Source organism: Cupressus sempervirens, chromosome 3 (genome assembly GCF_028749045.1).
Source record: "Cupressus sempervirens isolate cs-2001-9-10 chromosome 3, ASM2874904v1, whole genome shotgun sequence".
Classification (NCBI taxonomy): Eukaryota; Viridiplantae; Streptophyta; class Pinopsida; order Cupressales; family Cupressaceae; genus Cupressus; species Cupressus sempervirens.
Window position 1 is genome coordinate 94,483,344 of NC_143120.1, and position 12,187 is coordinate 94,495,530.

Sequence of the window (12,187 nt, forward strand, 5' to 3'; positions counted from 1 at the left end):
TCAAAATTTTGACCAATGCTTGGTAGAAAATTGGTCAAAATTTTTTTGAGGCTCACAGTTATTGAGGTCCACTTCAGCAATGGCCCTTCCTGTGAAATTGCCATCTAGAACCTTTCTAATGAGATAATGTGTTATGAGCTCTTCATCAGTGGGATGGAATGTGAATCCAGGAGGCAGTTGTGCATCACTATGGATATAATCCCATACACCCATTTGATCTTGAATGATGATATGTATAGAATGTTGAGTGTCTGTGCTGAGTGCTCCAAAACCATCCATTTCATGTCTTCATTTGTACACAATTTCATTCTAGTTTCTTTCTACTTGCATGCCCATTTCATTTCATACGATCATCTGAAAATTGTGTCACTCTAAGCTCTCAACTATTTCCTCATGATTGATCATCTCATAACTACTGAATGAGAGCTTTGGGATAAGCTATAGGCATCCATCAAAAGTTTGGCTAGATTTTGATCTAGGATATAGTACTAGAAGTTATTATTCATGCTAGTCAAAAAATCTTCTTGGCCATGGCCTGGGGCAATATGAACTAGCCAAATGAATGCCACATTCATGGTTGATGGAGAAACCCTTCCTGAGGAAGGGGAGAGATTTTTTTTTGACCACTTAATTGTTTTTCTCCTAAAGCTAAATGCCAAAATTAGAAAAAAATAGACACGTCTTCGGAGTTGAATGTACTTCTAGTTATAATGAGCAAGCTTCTATCAGATAATGGAAGCCAAGAATTGGGGACTTCAAGGAAAATGAGTTAAATGAAAGGGGATTTACACTAGAAGATATGCATTATGCATAACAAAAAGAATCAAGAGAATTAATGAAAGAGGATATATGTGTAACAAATATTGTTTGTTAATGATTGCAACCCATCAGCTATAAATTTGTTCTCATCCCAAATCACATGATAATGTGTTGGTCTGCTGGTCCCCTATAAATGATAAAAACTAGATCATTTTTTGTTATAATACATGGAAAAGGAAGCATGACAATTTGATCTAAGAAATAAGTATTATGTTTGTATACCAACATGACTGTAGAGATAAAAGTCAAATTACATGGGATGGAAAATTTTGGAATCAACCACAGTGCCTAAAAATATAGGAAACCCACATCAGCGTTACAAATTGACACCTTTGAATAGAGTAGAATAGTACTATATAGCCTTATAGGACCTTCATACCTAGCAAGATTTTCCCACTTTTGTCTATAGAATGCCTATCTGCATGGTTGTTTGCAAATAGTCTAGTATGGTGCCACTTTTGAACAACAAATGTCATTGGGGGTTGGTAATTTGGCTCAAGAGATGCTAAAGCTTATTCACACCATAGAACTTATAGTTCATATAGCATTCATCTATCTTCTTGAATAAAATCCAAAGAGAATACAAACAAATTAATGAGCCCTGCCAATCTCAATTGAATAGAAAGTACTATTGTGAGCATTAGGAAATTGACCCTAAGAATAGCATCTAGTTCATAAAGTAGAACTTGGTAAAACTGCCCTTCAATTACACCATCTCTGAAGAAATACCAAAGTTGTCACTAAGGAGACATGAGAAATGCATAACTAAATCTCACCACAAAAACCAATCAAGATGAAATAAATTACCTATAAAATATGATTTGCAAATGCTTTTGTCCTATTGCTCTGTGAAAAGAAATCAATAGCTCCTTGCAAAGAATCAAAGTGAAATAATCATTTGAATTCCTAATATCATACTTTAAATTTTGAGTAGCAAGTGAATTTCCAAAATATATATTTTTAATTTTTTGGAGTAGTAACTTGTCTAAGAATTTTCAATTTCATTAGTTGGTTTAGTGTTAATAAAATGCACAATGATCACTATTCCTATCTAAGATATGACTACGGTGAAAGGAGAGCATTAAAGTTTTTACCTTAACATCTCTATCATTTTCTAAGCTAATAGAAAGAGCATTTTAAATGTACATAAATGTCTCGTCCAGAATCATTGTGATACTTCATAACCAATTCCATTTTAATGTTACAAATGGCTTTGCACTATCTATATCTCTAACATGTGAGGCCTTTTAAAACTAGTAATATTGTAGTCATTCATAAATTATCTAAAGATTGGAATAGTAATTCTTAACCATACCACATAAATGAAAATTAAATGCAAGCCCCCAAAAATTAAAAGCTCAGGACTTTTAAAGTGAAACAATTATCATCCTAATAGATTGATAGTATTAGATCACAAACTTTGAAAATTACACATCATCAAGTCGGTCAAAATCATGATAGTTCACATCAATAACACCAATAACAACCATCAATGAAACAACATGAAGCAGGGTTAGGGTTTGAAGATCTTACTATAATGGAGCCAATACCACTCCTAATCAGAACATCTGTAGACTATGGAATGGTATAGTTCATAGCATAGTTACTGCTAACATTTCCTATATTGAATAAATAACTAACACCCCAATCAACATTCCCTATAGCCAACTAGTAAAGCACATTTCTTACAATACACAAAGCACACTCTACCCCAAAAATGGCTATTATTCGAGATGTATATTCCCTGAAATATTACACTTGCTTCCACAATACTATAGCATTCTGCACAGCCCCCAAAAAATATAAAAGCTCTCAGCCCAAACAACAAATTACCCACATTACATGCACTAGTAATGTAACCAATTTAATGCTTAAATGGAAATGCTTTAAAAATACTTATTTATGCCTAGCGTACTCTCTGGAATAAAATTATCATAGCCAGAGCTAGCTAGAGTGAAGCTTACTCTGGTAAGAAAATCATCCGAGGTGAGACTGTCATCCAGATATTCTGGAACTGCTTCTTTGATGACTAGTGCAGATGTTGTAGAAAAAAACTCCACATGATCAATACTACAAGTGAAGCAAATATATCATTTCAAGTAGGAATACAAACTTGTTTGATGACATGAAAAAGGAAAATATTTCAGCCACTATAGCTAGTTTTTGAATTTAAATACAATGATTAGATTTTTATAACAAACCATCTAAAAAAAAATTTAAAGGTGGTGGTTTTGCTATGGATCTGAACACTAGATATTGACATTTGTACTAGTGACAAGTTAAATCATTTTAACTAGACTATATAAAGCATTTAAGGACCTAAAAAATAAATTCTTTCAACCATTGCCATTTGCTGAACATATATGGAGAACAAAACAATTAGGAGCGTCATGCAAATAGTACATATTATAGACTTTACATAGAGTAGACTTTGAAAATAGATAATTTGAAAAAAATCAAAGGATGTCAATTATTAAATGATCTATAGATTTGAACACTAAAATTTGAGATATCTGCTGGTAGTGAGTTGAATCACATTCCAAATTAAGAGCTACTCAACCCTCAAGATATTAGCTTCAACTTCATTATTATTGGTTTTCCAAGAACTGAGGAGAAATTTCCATTGGGGGAGACATGTTTGCCACACATTTGAACTATAAATACAAAAGAAAGATGTTGGAAATTATTGACCATGGGGGTGATAAATTTAGAATTTTAAATGCTAGAAGATATTTAGATACCTTGTGTTGGTGATACTTCTCCCTGACTGCAGTCAATGCACACCCTTTTCTATTTAGTTGTAAATTATTCAATGCATGAATATAGTCCTTCATCTCTAATACTTTATAGCCTGTGTAATGTTCTAGCATAGGATTCTGAAGATCGAGGACAATAAAATCTTGTTCAAATTTTAGTATAGATAAGACCAAACAAAAAAATGACTCGATGGAATTTACATTACCTAGGGGAAAGTTCCAGGATCAAGAGTCATCCTTGCCACAAATACAGCTGATGCAACTATCATTGACAGAACATAACAGAGAAAGTCATACTCAACAAGGGTGAGTTTAGCAAGACAATTGCCCATGAATTCCAAATGTAGAGATGGAACTTGAATGAAAAAAATTATGAAGGTAAGAATAAAATACTTTTATATATTAAATAATTTTATCTCCCACATACAACAAAAGAAAACTAGAATGTAAAGCTACCTTATATCATGTTTGAGCAGCACGGGAAAAGTGCCTATTCGAATTGAGAAGGGAAAAATGAAAAATGAGTACAACATTAATTTATCATGATTGATCTATGGCTTACATTTGAATATATCAATGTTTTTTTTTTCATGTTAACTTCGATGAAAATAGTCACCAAGATTGCTCCACAAAAAACATTACCTAAGAAAGCTTTTAGTTGTTGGTGTTGTCAGATCATATTGCAAATAAGTTAGGACATCAATCTCCATTTCTGACATCTATTAGTATTAAGATAAGGATAATTCTCATTTTAAGAGTACTGTCCAAGAGAGATGTGACAAATCATCTTGTAATACAAAAGGAATATTATACCTCCTCCCTTGTGTAAGTATTATCTGTAATGTAACAAAATTCTTCCACATGTAGAGCACAAATTTCTTTGTACTTCCTGAAAGTGACATCAAAGTAATAGTTAAAAACTTACCAAAGAAAAGAAAAGAAAAGAAAATTTTGCAATAGGCAAGAAGTAAACACGAGGCAACAAGCATGTAAGTAACCCCAAGAAGCTGAAGCTTTTGTCTATTCACAACATTTGCAGAGAGAAACTGATCAATATAGGACACAATTAAGTAAAGTGTATCTAGCACAAGCTTGTACTCCTTGGCAACCTGTTACAACAATCTAATTTTGAATTGATTATATAAAATTAATTGCACAACTACAATAGGCCAAAATAAATATACAGATAGCATGAAGAAATGCAATAAGCAAAAAACCTCAACAAGCCAATCAACAAGCATGCCCCTCATATTTACATTGATCTCATGTTGAATTTTTTCAATGTAACAAGGTAATGCTCACTGTTTTAGCTGAAAAATTAATTGATGACTGTAAGTATTAATCAAAAGAAGCTTCAAGAAAATGTCATAAATTCAATCTAGCTTGACACATGAAAACCAATAACTTTTTTGCCTCAAGTACCTATATTACTTCATTTAAGCTTAGAACATCAACAAAAATTTGCAATTTTTAGTGAAGATATTTATCAACTAAATTTATATCTAGTACACCACATAAAAATAAAGTAATTCACAACTTCCTCTGTAGAACATTATAGATCCATCCAAGGATCTACAGTTATATTCCTATAACATAAAATTTACAACAATAAGCTGAAGTTGTTAAAAGCATAATACATCTAACAATAGTGAGAATTATACTAACAACCATTAGAAAAGTGCACAGAAACAAATCAGCTCAATTGAACAATATAAATTTTTTGGAACAAGAATAAAAGATCACTGTAAACAGAGCAAACCTCTACAATGTGTAAGTTATCATAAATTTTTGTGGCATAAGTAGTACACATCTAAGGATCACCATGGTCCAAATCAATATCAATATAGTGAGAACGGCTTGAGTACCCCACACCTTTACGAGATTTGACTAGAATGACAGGAACTCCTGACATTTGTAGAAGATCAAAACTATGAGTAAAAAGTAGAAAGAAGAGAATTTGGAAAAATCAATCAAAATAAAACAAAAAAAACTTAATGAATTATATGTTTAGGTACTCTTAATTAGTTTATGAAATCCCAGTCAAATTACCTTGTTTTAAATTGTTCTTGAGCTCTCTTGATATGTGCTGATTTTAGAAAATTTGTTGCTTTAGAGAAGACACTAATGCCTCATTAGCACATGCTGAAGCACTTTCATTATTTTTTTTGGCTACAAGTTGTTTGCATTGTAATTGCACTAGTATATTTTCTGTAGTTGTAGTTAGATCTTTAGAATTAGCCTATATATCCTGCGCATTCTCTCTATTGCTCTTTTTTTCACCAATCCCAACATCATCATTGGAAGAATGATCCTTGGAATAGCAAGGAACAAGTATCATATCCTTTTCAATTTCTGCAACTTTGGTATCTCTATTGACATTTTGAATAATTCCTTGGCATTTTCCTTTTCTATTGTTACCCAAGGATGCAGCCTAAGCTCATATCACAATACAAATAAATTATATATATCCAAAAGGAAAGCATAAACTATTCAACATACAATAGTGAGAATTTCTTCAAGCGATAATAGAGGAGATATGACACAAATAGTATTAGGTTCTCTTGAAGATATGCAAAATTTAAATCCAGACCCCAGTGTGCATAGAATACTAAATTAAAGCAGACTATTTCCATACAATTTAGACTACACTATCATTTCTCATCATCTCCCTGAAATAACATGCACAATATAAAAGTTAAAACCAACATAACTATGCAAAATAAAATTCAATTTTACCTTACATGTCCTAACTCTTGGCAAAGCCAGTTCTCCATCTTTATACATGTTAGTCACATCTCCAAGTACTACTCGATGTTTAGTTGGACTAGTAGCATCGTGTAAAGAATGTGTGGTGGAATCCTCGGATGCTGGTCTTTTCCTCATCTGCCTTTGGCCCACCAGAGGAAAAGGTGGGGTTAGTTAGTTTTCACAAGAAATAATGTTATTGTTAGATGTGGACTTCGCAACCCTGGCTCAAGTAATGTAGACATTATTAAGCTGTTGTAGCCCAGTCATGGCTTGGTCACTTAAGCAACAGTGAAATGTAAAAAGCCTGCCTCTTCTAACCTTGAATTTTTGAATAATGATTGCACAGAAGATTCAAGTGAGAAAATTTATCATGAAACATGACCTATTACTCCTATGAACAAATCACAAGTTGTAATTTACAGGCACAAAATCTTGAAATACAATTGAAATCATAGGGTTTTAATTATTATCGAATCAATATTGTGAGTTGAAACCAGTCAAAAACATGGTTAACGATATGGAAAACATTTTAATAGGCTAAAAATGGATGTGCTTGTTAAATGCTGACTAACTTGAGAATACAATTTTGATCCAAGAATCTAAAACTAGTTGAGGTGTTAAGGGCACACTATAAACTAGTGAAAATAGAGAACAAAATTTAGTACAACAGTAAAAAAAAACCCACAACTAGGATTATGAGTAACTAGAAATATGTGCATTTTTTTAGGAGTAACATTACAACTATTAGGTTAAGTTGCTTATTCAGATTTAGGGATGGACTTAGGTACCAAAATATGATTCATCATTTTTTTTCTTATTATGATTCATATGGATTCATGTGTATATGTATTATATATAAGAACATATGCATGCATTATGTATGGAATCATGTGTATTTATTCCATGTTTGGCGTATGGGTCTCTAGGGATCTATGTAGATTCACATCAAAACTCATATGGATTCATGATGGATTCATGCAGGGTTCAGATTTGACCCTATGGATTTGTCTAGATTCACATATCACAAATCCATAGGGTCAAATCTGAACACTATGCAAATCTAGTACATATTGGTTCGAGAATCCAAACCCAATACTGACCTAGATCTAGTCCACAAGCCAGATGCACAAATCTAGTAACATGGCTATTAGGACATGTAATGAGAATTGACTAGAATTTTCAACTCCAATGTTATTCAACCCAAAGTAACGAGACTCAGACTCAGCTCTGACTCAACAAAATCAATTCAACTCGTGACCCAACTTGGAATTGGTCATGACTCGGAAATGACTCGATGAGTCAGGGTATATTAATTGAAAAATATTAGAGAAATATTATATATTTGACGATGTGGCAGGTCAAGGTCACGGGTCATTTTAACCCAGTAGGGGTAACTTGACTCACCAACCCAGGTGACTCGCAGCGAGTGTCATTACTATGATTCAACCTATTGATAGAGCCAAACCTCATCTATCTAGAGAACTTATGCTTCACATTAATATAGGGGAAAACATCATTGAAATACAACTATAATTGTGAGACTGTAGTTATATCGCCCTAGGGAATGGGGGGAGAAGTTTCTGGGATGGGAGCACAAAGGGGCTTTAATTTGGGGATAGTGAGGGGACAATAGCGAACAGTGGAAAGGGACTGGAGGGGGTGTGTGTATACATACATATGGTACTTAAAATAGTAGTTATGAAAAGATGTATTGCAATATAAGATACAAAGATGTAAAAGAGTAAATACTTGAACATTGCTTTGAATTGGTACATCAAACATTGAACATAAATAGTTGAATCAGCAAATAGTTAACACCAAGACATCCCCATCCTCAATAGAGGTGGAAAAATCTGGTGGCATTATTGAGGATGGGGAGACAGAGTCCCCAAGTCCCCGATGCATCCAAGTCTCTGGGACATGGGGTAAAAAAGGGGGAGATGCATCCCTGTGTTACTATGTGTGAGACTCTACATATATATTAAAAGCTTTGCAAATACCAATAAATATGAATGAATCTTCAAAATTCCACCTAATAACTTTATGTATTTTAGGGTGGCTATTTTTCACTAATTGGTTAGAACTTAACAAATGTTCCTAAAATTACATTCTGCAATTACAAAATTTTAAAAATAATGTTACAATTTTATAAAATATGGATAAACTACTTAAGTTGTCAAATATACATTTGTTTTAGTAGTAATTTTCACGATTTACCTCAAAAATTGTCTACATTTTATATTTTATGCATTTTTTAGCTACAAACATACCCTCCTAAATTTCCTTTCATTTCTCCTATAAGTTGACTTGAAGATCTGACACTCAATAAAACAGATTAAAAAGCATGTGAAAAAAACTATGTTACAAAATTCTTCCTTGGCAATCCCAAAGTCCGGTCTGGGTCTTGCAAAAATATGGTCCCTTTCATATTCTTGTAGAGGTCTACCCAAATTCTATCAGACAAACCCGAAACTAATTTTACCATTCTTATGGCAAATTAGCAAATCTGTGGCTAAGTTTTTTTTGGTATATTTTTTCCAATACAACCCTCCAATCCTAAAATAAACCATTAGAAAGGATAAACAGATAAAATTATTTGCTGCTACATGCACACATCCAATGTAATTAACCTTTTCTGAGATTCTTCTGGTAAAAATTCAGCTTTTTGCGTGTTTTAACTCATAGTGTAATAATTTGACTGTTGTAGTTACTTAAGGGTGTGATAATTGATATTGATCTTCCATCATTGTTTTAGGCAGAGGATGTTGCTAAACAAGCTTTGGGCCTTGATGGAACAAAATTGTAAGGGTTTTGCTTTGGGTTGAATATAACCATTATTGGTTCAATCTAGTTTAAAATATTTTCACTAATTGAATGCAAAAGAAATTTTATTTGTTTCTTCTTTTGTATTTAGGAGGGACATATATATGAAAATTGAGTTGTCCAAGGTTAGACCAAAGAAAAAAAGTCCACTAGTTAAAATTAGTGGATGCAAAATTGCATACATTGGTAACCTTCCTCGAGTTGTTAAGGAAGATAACATCAGACAATTCTTCAAGGACTCTAAAATAGAGTCAGTAAGTTTAGCATCATATAAAACAAGGCTCCACCGCTGCCATGGTTTTGGACATGTATTCTTTGTTGATGACGAATCCTTAGAAAATTCCATGAAAAAAGATAATGTGAAATTATATGACAGGCCAATCAAGGTTGCTTATCCAGTCAAGAAGTATATTGAACCAAGCAAAGAGAAAAAGAAGGTTCAAGATGTTTAAAAGATGGGAAAGAGTTCAAAACTATATTTAGATGAGTAGCACTCTTCTGCATTGCAAAGGCTAATAATGATATTAGACAAGGTAATTGGTGCATGATTGCTAGCATCAACAAAGTGTTTGGCAATATCAGGAATTGAAAACATTTGTACAGAATAAAATTTTTTTGATTGGGGTTGTAAGTCTTTATGGGTGCAAGGGTTTCAAAATAATTTTCAATCTTGCATAAATATTTTGCGAGTGACCCTCAAAATGTGTTTTTCTGGAATGATTATTCAAACATTGTGTTGACATCTTTACAAGATGTTAAATAGTTTCACTTAGCTTTGATATATTTCACTAGCATTTTAATTAGAATTGCAACTTGTGTGGGATTAGGCTCATGGTACCTGAATGATTTTATTTCCTCATTTATATTGAATAATAACTAGATTGATGTAATGTGTTAAATGGTGGATGTAGTAAGCTTTTTGTGTTGCTTAGGAAATTCCTTTATGTTGTGAGAGAGGAATTGAAGGAAATGTGACATTTAGTTTCTGTCACAAGTTTTCTATATTCTGATTCTGGCCATTTAAATCCTTGAAAAGCCCAAACATTGTTCAACTTGAGTAGATTTTGTGTCCTTTTGAAATCAAAAGGCTTTTGAAATCAAAAGGGGAACTATTTCCTTCAACTAACACCTATTTATTGGTACCAAGAACTAGTATATTATAACTCTTGAAGTGGCAAAAATTTATAGTTGTCTGAACTTGCAGGTGCACAAACTAAACTATTGTATGCTACAAGTTTTACTACACATTCTTTTAAGGTGCATGTAAATGGAAACATCTAAGGAGAAAACTAAAATACATGCCTTATGAAGGGGAAACTCATGCAAAGGGAAACATTCAAACAACAAATTAAAACACTTGCCTTACCAAGGGTCATTTTGTGTTTTTTAAAGGTTGTCTTTAGATGAGGTTCAGTAGTAAATCTTTATACGAGGTTGAGGTTTAGTTTGTTGGATAGTCACAGGTCATGTGGAGGGGATATATTCTTTTGACTAGTACCTTTAAGCTGAGTTCACATAGGGCACTTTCTATTGACTTGTACAATTACGTTGTAGGCAAAGGGTATCTATTCATTTGAATATAGAAGTCAAGACTCCTAGGAACTTCTAATAAAATAAGTTTAAGCTGATCAAATTAAATTCTTTCCTGTAAAAGTATTATCACTGGCCAAAGTTTAGAAGACCATCTGGATGCAACTAAACAAAATTTGGATGTGGGCTGCAGTTTTTCCAGATGAGATTGCAAAAAATATTTTATGTATTTACGAGTTTGACAATACATTCTATAGGTGAAGCATTGTTGTAATAATTGTTGTATGTGTTTCAAGCACTTTATGGAAGGATAGATAATTTAATGACCAACCATAAGGGAGCACAAGAAGCCAAATACCATTGTTGCATGAGGTGATGTGGTCTCAACATGGCATATCAGACCAACAAGAAAGTTACATTATGTGTATTCTAGGGAAGAGACAATATAGTGATGTTTCTTGGTCTTCTAAAGTACTTGGAATTTTAATTTTGTTTGTCCAAAGGCTTAGAATTAAAATCCTTGCAGGTGTTGTTAGGAGTTACAGTTGAGACTTTTGGCATATGTAAAATGCTTTACCTATATTTCGAGATCTGCAAATCTCTTTGCACTAGCTTCAATCTAAACTATTTAAGTACAATTCGTTCATTATTGGAGACAATGTGAAGATTGCACTAAGAGAGGTTATTCTCTATATAAACCTGTTACCCAAACTAGAATTGGTGTCTCCAATGAAAGTGAGCATTTAAAATGATTACAATGTTTCAACATAATAACTTACAAAGGACATCCCATTATTTTAGAGTTTTTGCTCATTTCAAAAAGAATTTTACCATTGAATTCATCTCAGAACTAAAACAATGGATTCCAAATGAAAATCATCCATAGAAAATGTAATTTACGAAGTTGTATTGACAAGATGCATCATGCACTGCTTGTAATTATGACATTGTCCAACAAGATCTATAAGCACTTCCTACTTCAGACCCTGCATATTGTAGCTATTCCAATTACAAATCTAAGCCTTGTAAAATAGCTTCAATACTACTAATGCATGTATGAGCATATTCATTTCTTTTATGTCCTTGAAAATCATTATGTTGATATTTAATCCAAAAATCTACCCTCATATTATAAAGTACAAAAAGTAAAATATGCTCCCAAATGTTGCAACATATATTAAATGGAAAGCATCTACAAAAGCAGCCCTCAAGAAAAATACCACGTAGCTGGTAAAATATGCTCAGGATTGAAGTAGAGACTTTGAGTAGCATAATAGCTATAAGGAATTCAGTCTTAACATGAAACTTAGTAAATTAGTTGCAAATTTATCTAGCTAACTATCCAGAAGAATGAGAGAAACTTGCAAATTAACTCTAATTTATAATAGTAGGCTAAGCATCTGTGAGAACTAAAGAGAGACTTGAAATTTAATTTAAGTTACAGTATTTAGCATTCCAACTGATAGATTGGACTTGTGAAGTTATAATAGTAATATGATCCAAGGTATCTA

At 32.7% G+C, this 12,187-nt stretch overlaps 1 pseudogene; it reads right to left on the bottom strand.

The window, feature by feature from the left end:
- Window positions 1-3,407: 3,407 nt before the first annotated feature.
- On the bottom strand, window positions 3,408-6,590 carry LOC149564945 (putative cyclin-A3-1; annotated as a pseudogene).
- Window positions 6,591-12,187: the final 5,597 nt, after the last annotated feature.